The sequence below is a fragment of the Rhea pennata genome, chromosome 3, assembly GCF_028389875.1.
Source record: "Rhea pennata isolate bPtePen1 chromosome 3, bPtePen1.pri, whole genome shotgun sequence".
Classification (NCBI taxonomy): domain Eukaryota; kingdom Metazoa; phylum Chordata; class Aves; order Rheiformes; family Rheidae; genus Rhea; species Rhea pennata.
The window spans coordinates 110,935,137-110,955,601 of record NC_084665.1 but is presented as its reverse complement, the minus strand read 5'-3'; positions in this window follow the sequence as shown (position 1 = coordinate 110,955,601).

Below are 20,465 nucleotides of genomic sequence, written 5' to 3'. Positions count from 1 at the left end.
TCTGTCTGCCCACTATAAGCCTTTTGTTTGTTTGTTTACTTCACTAATATTTGAAATTCAATCCAAGGCATCTTGCTTATTAAACTGGAGAGGCTTCAAATTTGCTTTCATACAATCGGAACTAATTGTCTGAAACAATTTACATCCATCAGCACAGTGTTTTATGGCTTTCAGACTTAGTGCGAAATGAATAAATAAGAGAGTTGAAATCATTATTCTCTTTTATTACTAGAGATGTGCTGGCTAATCTGAAAATAATTTGAATGCTAGAGGCCCATCAAACACTTGACATCTGTCAAGCTCTAGGTTCAGCTGCCAGTTCACAATCTGTGCCATTTAGTAGCCTCCTCTCTTTATAGCCTGAACATATCCCTGACAAAGACAAAAGTTGAAGCTAATCATTTGGTGTGAATATTCTATTCTTTACTTGCTTGAAGAACTGTTTGGAAAGAGTTATGATTGTATCTCTTGGTTAAGCTTTGTATTGACTTTATTTTCATGCTGTTGGAGAGTGATGATCTGGTAAATTTTTATGAGTAATCTAAGATACCATTGTTGTGTTAGCATCATTATCAGATAGAAATCAGAGAAAAAAGGCCATATTTCAATTACCACTATTTGTTAACATCATCTTCATACAGGTTGCAGCTGCTTTACACAGAGCCAGAGCAGTGTACAAGAAGAATGGGAAGCAACAAATGGAAAATTGAGAAAAAAAATGGGATAAAGGTCTAGGAGAAAGAACAAAAAAATTTGTTGGAGAAAGAAAGACTTAGCAACAGAGCATACAAAACTTTTGAGGGATGTGGGGAAAGTAAGGGTGGAAAATAGTCTGGCAAGAGAGAAAAAGAAAGAGAGAGAGAGAGAGAGAGAGATTGTTTATATGAATATTACATGAATTTGGAAATACCTAGCGAAAATTGAGAAGGGAAAAATAAGAGAAGACCTAGAAAAAGGGAACTGTAATTGGGAATAGAGAAGTAAGCATGTAGAGAAAATGATGTAATTGGGAGTGAGACACCATTTAACGGGAAATGGAAGAGGATTAGCTGCAAATCCATCCCAAAGATTCAGAAAAGTTCAGGTAGGGAAAAAAATATTATCTGCTGCATAAAAATATCTTCTGATCTTCCATTCAAAAGAAGATGAACTTGGCATTATAGTCAAGGAAATCTTTAAAGAAACATAACTTCAGTTGTTAAGCCACTTTTGTAATGTTTAGTTGGTATCAAAAATTCCATGGCAGATGTGTGTATACTATATTCTATTTCTACTTCTTTCCCCATTCCTCTAGGGGGAATATATGTCTCTGTTCTGCAAAATATCCCAACAGGAATTACCATCTGTGAATCCAACACTTTGACATGGAGTTGGGCTGCAGGGTTCTGGAAAGCAGAGGGCTGTTAGGGATAACCTGACTTCAGAGAAAGCTTCCTTCCAGGGCCACAAAAACTACAGATTTTCTTCTGTCTAATACAAGACAATTTATAATAAATCTTGAGATTCCATACCAAGATATTTGATACTCAGATCCAGATTCAGAGAGTATGTAAATACAAATCATTTATATACTCTTTTAACTGAAGAGTATCTGGGTCACAGTATCATTTAAGGAGGAGACCTTAGCTTCTCATTATGTTCTCATGAGACACATTAAGCAGCAGGTCCCAATGTATCTTTCTAATACTGCTAAATGTTCTATTTCATTTAATCATGCAACCTTCTATTCCATTGCCATCTAAAATAAGCCATCTCATTCTTTTCATTCATGATATGAATTTATTTCCACAGCTTTAATTATTCTTACTGCCCTTCTCTGAATTATCTTATTCTTCTATCTCTTTTTTAAAGAGGACTAAACACAGTATTTTGGATACAGAGATATCACTGAGATATATCCTATGTTATTTACAACTACCAAATATTCATACTTAAGTAACCAAATTAATCACTCAGATAATCAGTGATGCAAATCTCCATGAGGTATTTTCATTCTCATGGGTGATGAAAGTGCCTTCCGCAGGTTTGTTCACATAGAAAGCTTTTTCATAAATGTCTGTAGAGCCAAACAAATGTTATTGTCAATTATCAACTTCGAATCACAGGTTATTTTTGCCAAATTTAATACCATATGCAGCTTTTAAATCTAGTAAAATTTCACTGATATTTCTTATTCATAGAGCACAACATTCAACGAGACAGAGAAAAATGTGAAACATCTGAATTTTCCTTAGAAATATTCAAACTTACTCTTATAAAATGAAAAACTGATTGTAGCTGAGCTTGAAAGCTCTTTTTCTGTTTAATCTTTTAACAACTAAACTCTACTTCATTTTGTAATACTTTGCAAAATATACTTTCACTGCATTCTTCCCCCAACAACTGGAAGGTGCTTTATGGTGTACTAACTACACTGTAGTATGGAAAGTATTGGAAATTATTCTACCTTATTCTTGAGAGATAGTAATTGGATCCACCTGAATCAGTATGTGCATTTCCAAGTACCAATACATAGCTTGGTATCTAACAACTTTATTGCTGATTCAAGTTTACTTGTTGGTGTCATTATTATCAATAGTAATGTATTAACATCTGTAGAACCTGATGTACACAAGTATTTTGCAGTTGTTCTGTACTTGTGAACAAGAAAGTTTCCTGATCCTGGAACACCATGTTCATAATGTTAATATGTTAAGATGGTAGAGCAATCATTGGCTGTAGGGCTTGGCCATCTAACACTCTCACAGACAATTCTGCTACACATCATTCTTCTACCAATTCTGCTACAGACCGTTTCCAATTAGTAGACTGTACAATGCTGCTGTCTTCTGCAGGGTAAGAGAAGGTAAGAGCAGGATTGCATTAAGTGTCATCCAGCTGGCTTTAGTGCTAGATGACTGTCCCAGCCATATTTAATTTACTAGTATAGATGTAGCTTGTGTACCAAGGTGACGTACTGCATAAAGCAATAAATAATAATAATAAAAAACTGCTGTGAAAAGGGAAGGAAGCAGTAACAGCTCTTTATAAGGATCTGAGAGATGAGTGACTGACATATTTTGAAAACCAATTAGATTCCACAAAACAAATGGCCTCATTTTTTTACTGAGCTAAGCTTACTAGGCGTAGAATGCATTGCCTTTTTCAAATCTTACCAGTAAATATAAGAAGATAGGAATGAAAAGAAAAAGAAAACACTAGATTTTAGATACTTTTGAAAATAAACAGCTCTGTTGTGGTGAAAATTGAGCTGTTTTGGTAGTGCAGTCCCAAATTTCTACAGAAAATCAAGAACTCTCTTTTTTGAGCCTATCTGGTGGCATTTGATCCTATACTGGTGGCATTTGCAGATACAGTTTTTTCCCTACAAGGTGATGGGCAGAATATGACTCACATTATCCACTGTTAAATTATAACTCATATATTTTGTTAACATACTGCAGTTAATGTGCCATAAGGCTTAATTTATGGTATGTAAAGTGCCCCGAGATTTTCAAAGATCCAAAAGTGTGAAGCTTTGCTATTTTGAGTGCACATTTTTAATTATATTCCTACAGTGACAGCAGTTAAATTACAATACATAATATGCGTGATAATTTTTGTAAACTAATGTGTTTTTTCAAAATTAGATTGTACTATCTTCTGTTGGAAAATAAAAGGGAAAAAAACCAAAGGAAGCGCTTAGTAAATCTACCCTACAGATGATTTTTCTCTGAACTTAAGCATTTACACCATTATAGCTGTGACCAGAATATGACTCAGGTTAAAATTCATTTTAGCACAGATTGATGCTACTTTAGTGACCTACGCAAAGCATGGAAGAGAGATGACTAATAGTAATCTCTGTCTGAGAAATGATATGTCAGGTACAGTATGAAGCAAATGATCCTTTGAGGTTGTACATCAATTAGACATGTACAATAATTGTTCAAGGATAAGGATTTGTGAATGATTTTTAAAATAATCAGGAAGTCTTCATAACTGGTATACTAATAGACTAAATCTTGCAAGTCTCAGTGTTTACTGATCCATATCGTCAGGGTATGATCTGACTTTAGTGGATCTGCAGATTAAACACTGGCTGAGAATCTGGCCCCTAAGAACATATGAATATTTTTTTTTCCTGCATCAGACACCAAGGATTATCTAGGCCAGTTTTAGAGAGTTGTCAGGAGCAGATGCTTAGGGGAAGAATACAAAATCAAGGTAAATATCATGTCCTCCTATCTTGTGGCAAACAAAGTATTGCATCTGAGAATGGACCCTGCAATAAAACTTGCCGCAAGATGCTGCCGTGTAAGTAGGGGAGATCTATCTGCTTGGATGTGTCATACAACTGAACTTGAAAATGCTTTTATGTAATTTAGCTATGCAGTTCATTCCCAGGTTCTGGTCTTCCAGTTACCCACATTGCATAGATGTTAGTTTATTGATATCTCCTATTTTGGAGTGAACAAATAGTCTCATGCTCTAATCTGAGGCAAGTCACTCGTACTACCAGTTTCATATTATAAAGATAGCAAAAGCGGATAGAGAAGTGATGTCAATAACATCCCCTATATTTGCCTTTAATGTAGGAATATTCTGTTAGTTATATTTAAATTCAATTTGGGTATAGAATATTTCTTATTAGGATTATTGCTAGGGAAATGCCAAGAGGTTACCTTAATACTGAATTCTTTAAGTTCCCTGCTCAGGTTAGGCCTATGGCCTTTCCTTATCCTTTATTGTACAAATTAGTCCTGAGGTTCAGGATTTAGCAATGGGTATCTACAGTATCAAGAGCAAATCTATAGCTAGATTTTGCAAGGCTCAGGGAGCTAGGGAGGGAGCTAGTGTTAAAAATTTGTTAAATTCTTACGTTCACTTTTCATATAGAGCTTAGTCCATATAGTGAAAAGTTTCTGGGTTAGGTCAGAGTTTGGGAATATAACATCTCAATAATCAGATTCATTACTAATTTCCAGAAGGCCCAAGAATTAGACACAAGTTAGCATTCAGAAATTCTAAAACCTTCTGCTCTCCTGTAATACTTTTTCAAATCCTTGAGAAAGAGATAGGGTTACTTTTGATGAGGATTGATACATCAGGAGGAGGAGGCAATCCATTGGCAGTTATTAATCCATTGGGCAGGATAATATTTGAGTCAGATTTGAGGTTAAGATATGGTAGGTTCCAACTAACTGCCACAATTTAGGCTAGAGCTAGACCTGAGATTTAAGATAGACCTTGGGGGTTTCCAATATTTATTTTATTATTGGAGTGTTAGAAGTTAGGAAGAAGGAATGTTGTCTACAGAAGACATTATCATGACTTTCTTTCTCTGCAGGGAATTAAATAGTCAATGAGTAGAAACTGGAGCAAAGTATGGGTTTGGGTGGGGGGTGGAGAAGGGGCAAAATCCCTTGCCTTTTTGGGGAAAAACCTTCAGAATTCCTTTTTATTAACAGTCACTGAAGGGCCAACAGAATTAGGGAAAGGTCCAATGAGTCATGTTCTCTTTTAAGGTATGATTGGTCCTTCAATAATTAAAGTTAAGTTTAATTAGGGTTAGAATTCAGGAATGTTGCTAGGGGTAGAATTTGAGCATGTACGTATTTAAAGCCTTGATTACTTCTGGATTCAAAAGTGCCTGCAGGCCTAGGAAGAGGGCATGATGTTAACAGGATCGAAATAATAGGATCTCATTTAGCTCAGGGATTTATTTCCTGGTTCTAATTAGCATTATAGTAAGGATAAGATTAGGAATAAAAAAGGCTTGAAAATCTTTATTTTGCAGCTTACTGCTGAGACTTGCAAGGACTGGAGAGTCAGATAGGAAGTTGCCCCTTTTCATATATGTAGGTGTTTACATAAGTTATGAGAGTGGTGAAGGGTCTTATGGTTACAGTTTGAATATCTAATTTATTTTGGGTCTTTTGTTTTGGTGCACGTTGCAGAGTTCACTGGATTAGGAAACTGGCATTTATCAGACCTCTGCTCTCCTTTACAGGCCTTCGCACTCAGAGGAGCTGAGAACTCCACACAAACTTAGGGTTAGGATTTGGAAATGAAAAGCTTCACTGACCCATTTAACTATATCTGCCAGGGTCTGCAGAGCGAAGAATAGGGTTAGTTTTCATAACCACTATAGCTGTGGATAGACACCTCAGACATAAATAGGCTTATGGCTAGTTAGTACTAGATTTTTTGGAGTACACTGGCATAGAAATGCATAGAAATAGTTTACGGGTCCCCTTTCGGGCTCAGTGGTCTATACAGGATGCTTCAGTATTTGAGAACTACTGGATGTCAATTCCCCAATTTTAATCCTAATCCTCACTCTAATAACACTGATGGAAGCAATCCAATACAACTGGCCCCCAAACTTACTCTCAGCAACACATCATATGCTAGAAAGAAGCCTTCTCCAGAAATTGTAGAGGTATGAACTGTGGCCTGTTCCATCAGCTTTAACATCACTTGAGGCAGCTGCCTGATATAATTAGGGGGAGGTGTGATGGTAATCCCCCCAACCCCCATGGTGTGGGGGAACCCACATCAGGGCAGGGGCACTCCCAAGGGACTGCAGCCTGTGGGAAACCCATGCTGAGGCAGCAGAAGCAAACAGCATGAGGCAGGGCGTAGCAAGGAGGCTGTTTGTATGTTGACCTCAACCTCCTGTGCCATCCATCACCTAGCCAAAGGGGTGTAATTGGCAGTGAAATCAAGGGGAGTAGAGAATAGGAAGGGCGGAAGAGAGTTATTTGACCAAAGTTGAACAAGTGTGCTAAGGATTCTGAGATAAGAGGGCTGATTCTGAAGTCTGCCATTTTCCTCTTCAGGTAGTATGTCCATCAGGTCTACAGTGGAAGGTTTAAGCACCAAAGAATCATAGAATCAGAAAGGTTGGAAGGGATCATCTAGTCCAACCTCCCTGCTCAGCACCTGGCTAAGGCCAGAGCATGAGAATGTAATCCTTTAAGGACTTGTTCTTAGGTGCATAGTGCTGGGCATGCTGAATGAAGATGAGGATACAGGCTACACACATCAGAGCCACATCTCTGATTTCTGGCAGACAGGACCTTCAGGTGATTTAAGGATGAGATATGAATGGGGGTCAAAGTTTAGGAGCTTCTGTATTGCATCTTGGAGGCCTTGGGATTGAGTTAGGAGGTCTATGCTCATCAATGATCTGAACACATCTTCTCTTAAGAGGTAATTCAGATAATGGGGGATAAGGTAGGCAAACCCACATGAAAGAAACAGTTCAATCAGAAAGGTATATATGAAAACAAGGAAAATGTGTTGGAACAATTTAGTAGATATAAGTCAAAGGCCCATAGTTACAGCTTCAAAAGCAAAATTTAGTTAAGGAATAGTTATAAAAATGAGAAAATCATAAGTGCCAATAGGAAGGGAAAGTAATGCAATTCTGAAATAAAGTGTTATTAAAAACTGATAAAATGATAGTATAAATATATATAACCAGCAGAGTTAATGATGCTAAGTATAAACACCTCCACATTGGAATCCAAAAGGAATCTTTTATAGGAGAAGAAATGGTAGAATTTCTAATTCTAATAATGCAGAAAAATTCTCCAGGGAACAGATATTGTAGGCATATCAGACGAAATATCTTTTAAGTTGGTAGTAACCTAATAGTAATGTAGTATATTTTGAATGGTGTAGAAGCTAACAGGCTGAAACTATAAACAAGGAGTTTATACCTGGGCTGTTACATTTCTAATTGGGTTCTAGAGAAATCTCTTGCTAGTGCTATGCCATACTTAATGACCTGAAAGAAAATATAGAAGATTTCTAGTTAGTATTATAGATGACACAATGACTGAGGACAGGTCACCAATTCAGAATAATCTGCATAGCTTGGAGACCTGGTAGCAAATAAAGTGCATCGTGATGCAGCCAACACAAATTCATACAAGTAGTAACAGTAAGGGTAGGCTACACTTAGAGGCCTGGGCGGGAGGGGAAAGTCTCTCTCTGCATGGCTAGAGATTCCAAACGGGAATTGGGGGTTCTGATAAAAATATAACCAATTAACCAATTGCTCCTGATGCAGTGGGGAATGGCAGCAGAGCTGATGCCAGACTTACAGGGGAATCTTAAGAGGGGAAAGTTTTGTTTCTGTATTTGTCACTCTTTCAAATACTTGCTAAATCTATTACCTCCCCTGTTACCATAATTACGTTTCACTTTAAAATTTTATTCACTTTATATACTTACTAAAATAGTACCAATGACAAATAGAACTCGATACCTCCCCTTTTGCTGAAATATCACTGATAACTCTCTTCTCTAATCATGTGTTTTGTTTTTCTTTTATGTCATGGCTTTGCATATGACTTTACTTTCATGAGCTTTGGGAACAGAAGATCCTGCTGTAAGGTTAATGGTCAATAAGTTGATCTTCGTTCTGAATGAATTAGAAAGCCAGTCATGGTTGTATTCCTAGTTGCCAGAGCTGAGGTTGTAAAATACTGGGGACACTTCTCTTTTGTAGTGACAGTGTGTTTATCAGCTTACAGAACTGGGCACATGCTAGTACATCTAATTCTAATATTCCCAGGTACAGACAAGTTCTTCATTGGTAGAGGGATTCTGTAGTACACTGTTGTTCTTTCTATTTCCTCTCTCATTGACTGGGTAATTTCAGTGATACGGATGCATTTTTCCCATTTCTGATTCCCATTTTTGAGTCAACCTAAGGAAAAAAAAAAAAAAAAAAAACATGCAAAGGACATCATTTGTCTTCTCTGTTTATAGACCACAATAAATACTAACTAAAACTATTGAGAGGATAAAATATTATCTTTCCTTATTCTGTGGAAATAAGCATTGCTCATAAGTGCTGGAACTGAGATATTTACTTTCAAGAGTGTAAATGATCATAACTTTTTTTTATATTATACTAATGTCACATTCCTACATGCAGACTTCATTTTGCTTATAATTAACTGTCTTTGAGTATTTAAGATGTATAGAAAAGGCAGGTGGAATAACAATTTTACTGGAAATTTTTTTTTTCAAAAGGATCCCATCAGGTGAGTTACCATCTCAGGCTCTTATATCTCTGCGTAACATAGGAACATTAATGTTCAGTGAACGAATATTGAACTTTCTACAGCATTCCTTAATCAAAATATGTAGTAGACAAAGTACTTAACACAGGATTTAACAGATCCCATTCATAGCTTTTAAATGCACTTTCTTTTACATTTGGTGTGTTGAATTTGAAAAGCAATTTATTATTTTAGACAATCTTGATGACTTTCATTAAAAAGAGCTTTCAGTACTTGGCAGAATAGGATCAGGGAGCAGTGCAAAAAATTTTATTATGTGTGATTCATTTACCTAATGAAATGAGGGCAATGGTAGCGTGTGCTGAGTGCAAGCAGTTCTGACACCAGTGCATGCCCAGAAGTGAAACGCTCCAGCTCAGCACAGGTAGCATTAAAGGGAATCAGAAGCAATCAGGTTGACAGGATCCCTAAAACTAGTGGCACTGGAATTACAGGTTCTTATATAGCTGGTAGAAGAGGTACAGCTCTCACCTGTAATAAAAGACAGAAACTGAAAGGACAGAAGCTGTCCTTTTCTCATCTGTAAACTGATGAGAAAACACCTCACCTGTATAGGTGAATCGTGTCAAGAATAGGCGCTCTTTTCCTGAAACTTCTTCCATTTCTAATACTGAAAATAAGCCCCAGAGACTCTGCTATGGCGAAAGGGAGGGCTAGCCACTGGATTCCCTATTTTTGAGGCCAGAGGCAGAACTCACTAGTTAAAAACGCTTGTGCTCTTGTTCTTGCAAAGGTGACACTTGACACCAATAGTAGACATTATAAAAAGACCTTTCATGTGAGATTTTGTCCACTTTCGTACACTGTGGAAATACAAAAAATCAATATGCTCAGCAAGAAAATGAAACTCGAATCCAGTAGCTGCACAGAAGAGTATCCCACTTTTGGAATGGACTTTTAAGCCTTTTTCTTCTAACCTTGAGTCTTAGCCTCAGCCTTTATTTAGAATCTCAAGAATTATGGTGGAATTGATTTATATTTTTAATTCTACTCATTAGATATACTCATAGAACAGGGGGATGTGAATAGAAATACAAATATAGTATTCCAGGTATACAGGAATGGATGTTCCTAGTCTTTTCCTTGCTTTTGTACAGCATCAAACCCAGAAATATCTGTTATTTTGTCTGTATTAGGGACTCTGTAGAAGATACTGACAGTTTGATCCTTTGACATTTAAATGAATAGGGCAAAAACAGACATCAATGATTTCTGCTCTGGCTCTAGACTTGACAATAAGAGATCAAAGAAGTTATAGAAGTGTGAAATGAAGGAGATGGAGGGGAAAAGGGAAAGGAAAGTCATGAGTATTGAATATTCAGTCATCAAGCATGATTAATAAAAGTGATTTAAGGGCAGAACCTACAAAATAATAAAGCTTTGACTGTTTGCCTGATATGACCGCTATTAATTGTGAATCAATAGCTGAAAACACTCTTAGATCAGTCAAAACTTTGCAAGTAATAATAAAGTGTAAGGTTGATTATGGCAACACATTTAGACTGAATAAGACTTCAAGTACATTCCTTTTTGGTTAGTCATAAAAAGAGATCTAAAGCAAAAGCCTCGAAGGACTGATAGCTAAATGTTAATACTACACTCAATTTATTTGTAAGGAGGTCAACATTATTTTAAAGTTCTTTATTAGTGATATAATTTACCCAGAGCAGTACAAAAACATTTATGTGGAGAGGTGAAAGGATAGCAAGTAACCTGGCGGTGCTTTAATCAAAACACAAGGAAGGCTGAATAGATATTGTGTCTGCAATTTCCCATAGAAAACCAGGAAGACTGTAACAGATCACGTCAAGCCTCCTGCAGATAAAAAGTACATTTTCCAAAAAAACATTTTCCAACCTAAATCTAAGCACACAAAATAATCAGCTTTTCTTCTGAAGATTCCTATCCCCATCCTGCTCTACTGAAAGGCTATTCCATTCTAAGGATGAAATTTTCTTGCAGTTAAATGATTTTGAAACTGAATTTGGTCTAATTTACCTTTTCATTTTCAAAAGAATTACAGCTGCATTGTACCAATGTGTAAACAGCCATTATAAGCAAAATTATTCTGTTTGAATGAATCCTACCAGGTAGCAACACAAGGAGCTTAATTCTCACCTCCACAATTCTGACAATTAAAATAGATCATAAACTATAGTTTGTGTTGCCCAAGTGACTCTATAGAAACTAGAGAAGAGAGCAGTACAGTAAGGTGAAAATTCTACTATACCATTACTGATTTCCTTTAAGACTGTACTTTTGTGGCATATTTCAGATTTATTGGATTGTTGCCCAAATAACAACTCGGTAACAGTAGTCACAAAAGTGCGCTTTATTTTTGTTGTTTTTACAATAAAATAAAACTATGCTAGGAAGGTGAAAGGCAGGCAGAAGGACAAAAACGAAGTGGACAAGCTAGGCAGAATTAATTCCTGAACACGGTCGCTGAGGACAACACAGGTGAATCCCGTTTGGTTTAAAATGTTCCATCCAAGTAGTGGAACAAATTAGGTTCTGCTAATCTTCAGCCTAATCACTATTTGCCCCATTATAAACTTCATGAAAAACAGCCCTCGGTGAATGAGTAGCGCTTGCACTTATAAAGCAACCTTCTAAATGAGCGCACAAGGTGAGTGAGGACAGGAGAGGGGTAAGAGCGGCGGAGAGCTTTAAGGAGAGTTACAACAGGCAGCGAGAATGGGGCGAGGGAAGAGTGAGTAGGCAAACCTGGAAGAGTTTGGGGGGGTAGATTGCTCCCTGCCTGGGAAGAGGACAGCACGAGAGGCACACATGAGCTTCGCTGGACAAGCGGTGACAGGGATCGGTACACAGAGCTGGGAACGCTCAAACTGTGGTGCACCTACCAGGAGACACTGGCATCTTGATGCTACCTGATACTGTCTTATTTGGGGATGGCATGCTCTGGTTTATGAAACTCAGCTCTTCTCACCTCTGACTACTATAATATTCTTATATTATATCAACCAGGTAAAATAATTATGAGGTGTCTATTACTTGCTAAAAATAATAGAGATGAGATACTGAACTAATGTTGTATATCTATTAAATAAACTATAGAAAAATCCCTCATTTTGATTTCTGAAAGTGATATGGATTTTCTAAGGTTTCAGAAACCTTGCAATGCTAAAAGATGAGCATACTTTTCTACTTTCCTTTCAAGTTAAAGCCTTAACAAAAATAAGAAGAAATGCTCTTCTTTTTATTCAAAGTAGGAAATATACAGGACTTTGCAGAGAAATTTGAAGGACACAAACAGACAAACTTGTCACAATCTTATCATGAGATTTTTCTTTTATTATTATTATTGTTTATGTATTAGTAGTGGTAGTACTGGTACTGGTTTTATTTTGGCTTATGTTTTCTTTTAAAAAGAATATCAACCTGTTTTGTTAGTCCTGCTGCTCATTTGAGAGACCACTCTAAATCTGTTGCTCATTTGAAAGACCACTCTAAAGCAGGACTTTTTAATATGCACGGATGTCTGATTAACTTAGATGAGTGAACAGCGGTATTGCACTTCCTTCTGTTGGTACGTCAGGATCTCTGCTACTGAAAAGTGAAGCTGTTTGCTGTTATAAAAAGTGAGCCTATATAGATGGAAGCATTTCTGGGTGACCTGATTGATTAAGCATTTCCCAGGTATATTGCTCACTATGCTCACTGCTACCAGGGGCAGTGGGAATTCTACACACAGTGACTAGTTGCCCTCTCAGTAGCTGATATATTGAAGTCCCTTATACCTAGACAAAAACATAAATTATTATTTTCAATTTTTTTTCCCTAAAGTCAGTCAAGTACTTAAGCCTGTATAGATTGCTTTTGTCTATTCATATGCACAAATTTTGCTTCAAAAAATGTTTGTGTGAGTGTCATTATGGGGATATAAATGTTGGTGAAAGCGTGATCCTGAAAGAAACACATCTGCACAAATATCTGTATGTAATATAACCTGCAGCTCTTTCACCTGAAAAAAACTGTGGTAAACTAAGTAATTCAGTCCATCCATGGCTTACATATTAAAAGGCAAAATTATTTGACCTATTATTTCAAAATTAATTCAAAATTTGATCTCTGCATAAAGCACAAGTGGTTAAAAAACGCTGTTTAGTTTCAGAATAAAAAAGAAAGAAGATAAGGGATTTTAGGAAGAAGAGCTTCCTAAAAACTTTTGCATTTTTTCCCCTCTTCTCCCTCCCACTCCCCCCCCAAAAAAAACTTTTAATTTTTTCCCCTCTCTTCTCCCTCCCACTCCCCCCCCCCCCCCCCCCGGACATAATTTCTTCACTTTTGTATTTTATAAATTAGTTAAATAAATGCAAATTCTTCACAAACTGTTTCCAAAAGGCCTCTGTTCACTGAAAATAGTTTTCAAGAAAACATTTCTGATTTCAGTCAGACACCATAATTTTCCTTCATATAGACCTAGTATTTGTCTAATTTACTGTTTACTTTTACAGTTTTATCCTGGGTCACACCACTTTTAAAAGTTCCTAGTACAGAAGCACAAGTATCATTCTCTGCCAGTGGTTTCCTCTAGCTGATACCACAGATGCAGTGCCATAATATTTCTATTACATGAGGTACTTTTTCTAATCTAATGGGTAGGAGTGTTGCATTCCTCTGACCCTTATTCAAATCTAAGAAAGCCTCTTAAGTAGGGGCTTAGTGACATTTCAATACAGTAATAAAAAAGGAAGGCATTTTTGACCTTTTACTTCCACAATTACATTGGTTGATAACACATAAAAAATAGACAGGTAGTCTGGAAAGAGTATTGTGAGTTTCTGAGATACTAATACTTCTTTGCACTTACATTGATGTATTAATGGAGAGACACCTAGACATGTATTGTCATTCACCACCACATCACATTCAAGATATTTTTTCTTTTAGTGACAGAGTTGGAACTGTTGACTCTGTGGCCTCTGTGATTAATACCTCCATTTAAATGTTTGTATAAAACAGAATATAGACTGTTTTCTATATTATTTGCTAGTCAAACCACTTCTTAATGTAGATATTGAAAAGCTGTTGAGTTTATTTATTCAAAATAAATCCATACCTTCCAGGGCTAGACTGGTGAAGGAGAAACTCAGCAAGTGGATCAAAAAATTTTATAGTTTCCAGTACTTACAACCAACTAACTTGGTTATCTCCCCCTTTCCTTATATCTATGAAAGTGTCAAAGAAGAGCATGTCATGGATAATGTGTGCAAATGTATATGTATATGCATAGGATATATTTTTATATATATATGTATACTATGTGTAATACATGTATATATGTATGTGTGTTCATGCATTATATGCATGTGTGTGTGTATATACATATATATATGCATATATATATGTGTGTGCATATATATGTGTGCGCACACACACACACATATACACACACATACACATGGTCCCCAGCCATAGGAGAAGCAACAACAGCCACAAACTGAAACACAGGCAGTTCCAAGTGAATATAAGGAAAAAACATCTTTGCTGTGTGGGTGCCCGAGCACTGGCACAAGTTGCCCAGAAAGGTTGTGGAGTCTCCATCCTTGGAGATATTCAAAAGCCATCTGGACATGGTCTTCAGCAACATGCTCTAGGTGACCCTGCTTGAGCAGGGCCTTGGACTTGATTACCTCCAGAGGTCCCTTCCAACCTCAGCCATTCTGTGATTATGTGATATTTGTATATGTATATACCCACTATTGTGAACTACCAGATAGAGCTGGAACTGTTCTTTTATAGGTTTATTATGGCTAAGGAATAAGAGCCTCCCTTAAGTAAAGGAGCAGAGGTAAACACAACCCTTTGGTGAACAACAAGGCATAGCTGCTCATCAGCTCTGAGAATGAGAATGGATTCGCAATACCAAGTAATATCAAAGGTGAACCCTCAGCAGAGCCTTGGCTGAATCTGTCTCCCTCTTCCAGCACATGGATGTGAGAAATATGTATGTTACTTATGCTGTGATGAGAAAGAGGGAGTTACTAATGTTATGTCAGAGTAGTGGGTAGTCAGAGCTAATGGGAAGGTACAACTTTGTTAATCAGCCCTGAAAATATTTTCCTGATAGGTTGGTGCTTTCAGAGCAGCGAAATCTGAACTTTTCATTCTGCACTGCTAGGAAGTTCTGACTGACCATTGTGTACAGGACCCTGTCACGCAGAAAGCTCTTTGTGTCCAAAGATCCTTTATAAAAAGAGAGTGAATTACTTATAGCCTATCTTTGAAAGTTATCCCAGTGAGAATGTGCAATATTTCTCTAAGATAGATCCAATTTCTTACAAAAAGGCAAGAAGGCTGTGTTTTCCTATTGGAAATATGGAGCTAGATCTCCCATTATTGATAGACAAAAAAGAAGGATATGGAATTCATTAGGCAGTGTGTTTCTGCTTTGATTACTAATTAATCAGGTGAAAAAAGCACCTAGAATGATAATTCAAATAAATCAGATTGTGAATGACAGTGACTCCAAGTCTTAAAAGGATTTAACAAGCTGTGCTCTGTTAAAATGAAATAGAATATCCTCTGCCAATAGTTATATTTTTACATTTATTTTGAAGTCAGGAGGACTGTGTGCTGTTACTGCCATGAAATTCACCCATTATATTTATATGAAATAGGAATTTTCAGCTAGTGACTAAAAATATCAGATGGAGTGAATCCACAAAGCTCCTTACGGGCCAGAAGATCTTTGTAGTTTTACATAGCCTAGCAGTGTGGTCAGCAATGCTCCAGAGGAAGGAAAGGATGACACCTAGACTTGGAAAAAGTTGGGATAACATCACCAGTGGAATTAGGCCACAACTGTATGGTCGAGTACCACTCTTGAGGAAACCAGATTAAGTGAAAGTGGACACTGTACAGGTCTTGCAGCTGAATTCTAACTCTGGATAACAGAGTCCCAGACAGGGTGAACCTTCAAGGAAGACAGCACTGAGCAAATGGCTTCCTTCACACTTCTTTGGGAACAGCTCAGCTGGATGTCCAGAGCTTCCAGGTAGGCCAAAATTTTTGTCCTTTTTTCTCTTTCTAACACCTTGCCATCATTTAAACTCAACATTATTTTAAAGTCCAAAGAAATTGATCAAGACAGCTACACAGTCAGCATGGGGTACTGTGTAGCGAGCAATGACCTGTCACCCCATGGTGACATGACCATAATTTGCATTTCTACAAAGTCTTTTATCCTGACATCTCAAAGCCACTTACCATGAGGGATCTATTAACCCGCACAACATCCTTCTGAGGTAGATAATGTAACAGTAGTACTATAAAACTGAAGAAAGATGCATAAAGTTCAGGCTCTAGCCTGTATACTAAAGTATCAGCATAGCATTCCACTGGTAACTCTACCTGCACTCAGTCTTTCCTGTGGCTTTTTATTACTCAAAAGATAGTCTGGATTTATAGTGTGGGGCTCACCATACGTCAGTCGCCTAAAAATTAGGCATCTAAGTTGAAATTTGTATTCACGCTCTCTCTGCAATCAAGGAAGAGACGCACACTTCCAAAGGGTAACTCATTCCACCCTAGGACAGGTATCTAAGATATGTAGGGTGAATCACCCAGAGGAAATTAAAATCTTGTCTTGATGAAGCTTAAAAAAAAAAATAAAATAAAAAGCGCATAGATTTGAGGAGCACGTAGTGTAACCGAGGCAGTCCCTGTCTTAGAAGATGTGGATTGATGGCCTTCAACTTTGTCTTCACCATGTATTTTTGTCACTGATTTCCAGCATGCAGTGATAGCATTTCACAATGCTCTGTGCTTCCCCTGGGAAATGCAAATAGAAATAACTAGAGAACTCAGCTCCTCAGGAGCACTGGGAGGCCTATTTTATAAATACCAGAGTAGCTCTGAGATCAACTAGTGACAGTAGCAAGCACTGCAGAACACTATAGACCAGTGTACTATAACCTGATAATGTGTTAGTGTGTGAGTACAGGTTTTGGCACACCATGCACACAAAATTAGTCCTGGATTAAAGCCATGCAAGTCATTAGACAGAAAAGTAGCAGCTGAAATGCAAGTTTGTATGGGACAGAGTCAGCAAATTCTGCAATCTCACTTCCATAAAATGACCACTTTTTACCAGCTTCACAAGGCAATGGAGGAAAAAGAGTTTACAAGTGGTATTTCAGAGACTGCCTTGACTGAATGAATCAAAGTGCATATATTATTTATTGCTGCTCTTGATCTCTGAAAATGTATTGCTCAGACTGTGCTCTCCTCTTCTCTATTCTTAGTATTCCCTTCTCAATTTCTTTGACATATTTTTAGACATTTAGATGTGCAATTTCATTATCTTTCATTTACATAGCATTTTTCATCAACTCAGATCACTTTACAAATTTAAGAATGGAATATAGACAATCTGAGGCAGATTGCAGCTGTTTTTTCTTACACACACAGGGCCAGACATTTCCCCCTGAGTATCCCTCCTCCCAGCTGCAATCCATGCAGTCTTCTGACTGAACAGAATATTATACACAAATATCACCTGGACAAAGAAGTCGCCAGAAGGAGGAAATGTCATTGTATGCTGCTTTATTTGACATCAAGTGAGTGCTTCCTGAAAGGGGGAGTGTATAAACAATTCTCTTTACTGTGTATTGGTATCGTTTCCCTGTAAACAGGTCACCAAAAAAAAAAAGAAAAAAACACACATATATCTGGCCATATGTGTATGTGTAAGTGTGAATGCGTACATACATATAGGCATGTGTCATTTCTTCTAATTGTTATTTAAAACTAAGAAAAATTCTTTTAATTATTATTTAAAAACTAAAAAAAAAGGAATTTTCTATCAAGTTCTACTGTCAGTATTGCATAGTAATAATACACAGCAGTTTAGGAAAAGAGTCTTCATTTCGTGTTGAAGTGATCAGGGGATTTTAGAGAGGTGAAATGTAATTACCTCTTACAAACTGGATAACAATACTTTCATTAATTATGTTTGAATACTATCTTTCATTACAACAGCTCTGCAGACTTTTGCAGGTGTGAATGTCTGAATTACCCACTGGCTGCAAAACGTAATTTGTAACCTTTTAAGACTAACCTAAATGAAATGAACAATAGAGCAAGCTACACACAAGCTGCTGCTCATTGAATAAGTGAATTAATTGTATTGGCTGAGAGGTATTTTCAGTGCTTACTAAAGGGGCACCTAATAGCAATGAAAATTCAGGACATTATACATGTGTACAATGTGCTTATTCATGTGGCTTCTCTGAGAAAGAATTTGAACATCCATTTGGGTATTGCTTACTAGCTCTTTCCCTTTCTATATCTCTTTGAACAGCATGAGCAGATATTTCAAAATTAATACTTAATAATTGAAAATAATCCAGACGGATTCTTTGTGGAAATGAACTTTCAGAGCTGTTGGGGGAAATATTTGTTGCATTTGGGGATATGTCTTTGTGGAGCTGGAGGTTTTTACATACAAGATGTTTATTCCAGCCTTCAAGAGGGATAGATTGCCTTTCTTTTCATTTACAAAACTGAATTGGAATGTGTGTAGGCTTCTAAAATAAATATGCCTCTCACAGAGAGTGATGCAAATGCCTGGCTATGAATTCTCTCTGCTAGAAATATGGCTTTCCTTGGTGAGAGATTCAGAAGTGAAATGTCCATTTATGCCACTAGGATTTACATATCTGAAATGCTTGTTGACATGTATAAAACATAAACTGACTAAAAGCTAAACTCATAGACAAGGTTCTATGCCACAGGATTAAAGTAATGGGAGCAATCTGAATGGAAAGCATCTGACACATTTTCAGGCCAGCTGTCTGTAAATTGCCCCTTCTGCGCAAAGGTGCTGTGTGGTCTCTGCTTCACTGCATCATGCTGCAGCCATGTTACAAAGGCAAAGCTGAAAGCCAATATTCAAATGAAGCCTGAAACCGAAATACTATTTTTCTCCATTAGAGGGTGGTCCCTCCTCATCATGGTTGAATTCCACTGGCAGCAGGAGAAGACCTGCAATGCAGTCAGCTGCGTCGTAGATGACACATGAATCAGGAGATGTCTGCGGCCTTCCTTCTCATGCCTTGTGAGCTCTTTTGAACACAGCAGTTACAGAAAATAAATGTCAGTGGCCACAAGCCAAGCACGTACATACATGCGTGCAGTACCTGTCTTCATGCATGTTACATTTGTACCCAAACATATGCACCTGCACATGTATGTATCTGCATCAAGGCAGCTTAAAAACAGCTAACAGCTTTGTCATAGCAGCTGTAGTGAAAGAAACTGAATTCACCATTATATAATTACTCTTCTGTCCATAGCATCTATTTAATTTTAGCCACACTATTGAATTGTACATATTTTTAAAAATATTTAGGATACGTATATAAGTGCGCACAAATAAATAGCACGTTAAAAATAAATACTTTAAGAAGATGTTAAAATTAGGAGTTTGAAAGCCACAGAACAACAAAATTCTACTTGCCAGACAAATATTGTGGTACTCTCATGTGAGTTTGAACAATATAAAAAGCTTTTCACAGCGTTATTGCACTCATCATTGTAATATCCTAATTCTGTGCAGGCAACTATTCACGCAGCATGTTTTCAAGCTTATATGGAATAGGGCAACATCTTTTTACAGCTCAGAGTTAATAATAAGAAGATATTCAATAGAATTTGCTGCTGTGCAATATCCTATGGAATAAGCATTGCAATGAAACCTAAGAAAGAGTGGCTGCTGGCATAACGAAATTTCTTACACTTTGTGTTTCATTACCTTAATAGTAGTGACCTGTCTCATTCACAGCATTGCTCATTACAAGTTGTATTTGACATATTATACCTACAGAAAAGACCTTTGAATATTTTTACAAAATCTAAAAACTCCACCCCCCCCCTCCTTGAATCAGGGACATATAGAGAAATTTGATCCCCAAACGAAATTTGGGATGCTGAGAGCCCATGAAAGCAAGCTGCTATAAACAGAACAAGTTGTAACTGCAGGGCAACAATACTAGCTATTTTAAATTCTCATTGCTCCATAAAAATCACTTCCAACTAGCAGAGGGTTTGGACCCTAATCACTGCCTGCATCAACAAAGGCATCTGATCTAATAGGAGTGATCTACAATGGAACCAGTGAAACAGTGAAATACTTAATGTTACACATGTGTTTAAATACTTCTGATCAGGAGTAGAGTATTTTTCTTCTCCCAGAATCAGACTTAATTTCCAAGAAATGAAACGAATCTATTTTCTGAATGTCATTTTTATTGTGTAGTCCACAATGTATAGTTGCAAATCCCAGGAGTGTGTTCCCTTAATGAAAGCCTGCATGCAAGGATTTTTCACAAGGTTGTCATAATCACCTCACATACA